Below are 1154 nucleotides of genomic sequence, written 5' to 3'. Positions count from 1 at the left end.
TACATACATATGTATAAAAACAGAAAAACAAACCCACTAAAATTAATGAAGAATACCATATAATAAAGAAATAATAACAAAGATAATAAAAAGCTAATAAATAGTACTAAAGAAGGAAAATAGGATCAAAGTGTAGTATATACATGCATTAAAATTGTACAGTGGAACTCCTAGGTCAACTAATATATACTAATACAGAAATTACTTTATATAAAGATTTCAAGCCCCTAGAGCCGCCACCAAGGACTAAGTGGCCTCCCCCTTGAGCCTCCTTGCTTCCCGACACTACGCCCCCAAGCCCACCTTCTCCAGTAGCCACCTTCCACAGGCCAGTTCCACCTAGGAAAAGGTATCGTATCTTATGTCTACTATCCAGAACCTCCACTCTTTCCACACCTTTGCTATTGCAAGTAAAGGTGATGACCTGTTTCCACCTGACACTGAGGATTATATTCATATAAGAATTCAACAGAGAGGGGCTGGGGATATAGCCTAGTGGCAAGAGCGCCTGCCTTGGATACACGAGGCCCTAGGTTCGATTCCCCAGCACCACATATACAGAAAACGGCCAGAAGCGGCGCTGTGGCTCAAGTGGCAGAGTGCTAGCCTTGAGCGGGAAGAAGCCAGGGACAGTGCTCAGGCCCTGAGTCCAAAGCCCAGGACTGGCCAAAAAAAAAAAAAAGAATTCAACAGAGAAATGGCAGGAAGACCCTTACTACTGTCCAAGGGATCAATGATGATTACAATAAAAAGAAATTAGTGAAGGCGTTTAAGAAGAAATTTGCCCTGCAATGTTACTGTAATTGAGTATCCATAATATGGAAGAGTGATACAGCTAGAGGGTGACCAGCGCAAGAACATATGCAAGTTCCTGGTAGAGACTGGGCTGTCTAAGGATGATCAGTTGGTTCATGTGACTCACTGAAGCTTGAGTGAGGATTTCCCTGCAAAAAGTAGAATTTCCTTTCTGTCCCTTGTCACAAGATTGAAAACCTCACAGCTTGTATAATGTAACCATTTGGAGTCCTGCTTTTAACTTGGACTAGTGTAACTCCTTCATGTAATAAACTGAAAAGAGCCATGCTGTCTAGTCTTGAAGTCCCTTATTTAAACTGACATCAAGGAGTGGCCGCCTGGCCAGGTCCAGCCTGCTA

General features: G+C 42.6%; 1 pseudogene; it reads left to right on the top strand.

Moving 5' to 3' along the window:
* The first annotated feature begins 361 nt into the window (after positions 1–361).
* On the top strand, positions 362–925 carry LOC125343044 (annotated as a pseudogene).
* The last annotated feature ends 229 nt before the right edge of the window (positions 926–1154 follow it).

Source organism: Perognathus longimembris, chromosome 28 (assembly GCF_023159225.1).
Source record: "Perognathus longimembris pacificus isolate PPM17 chromosome 28, ASM2315922v1, whole genome shotgun sequence".
In the NCBI taxonomy this organism is placed as follows: Eukaryota; Metazoa; Chordata; class Mammalia; order Rodentia; family Heteromyidae; genus Perognathus; species Perognathus longimembris.
Note: the sequence above shows the minus strand (reverse complement) of the source record. Positions and strands in the feature narration are given on the sequence as shown.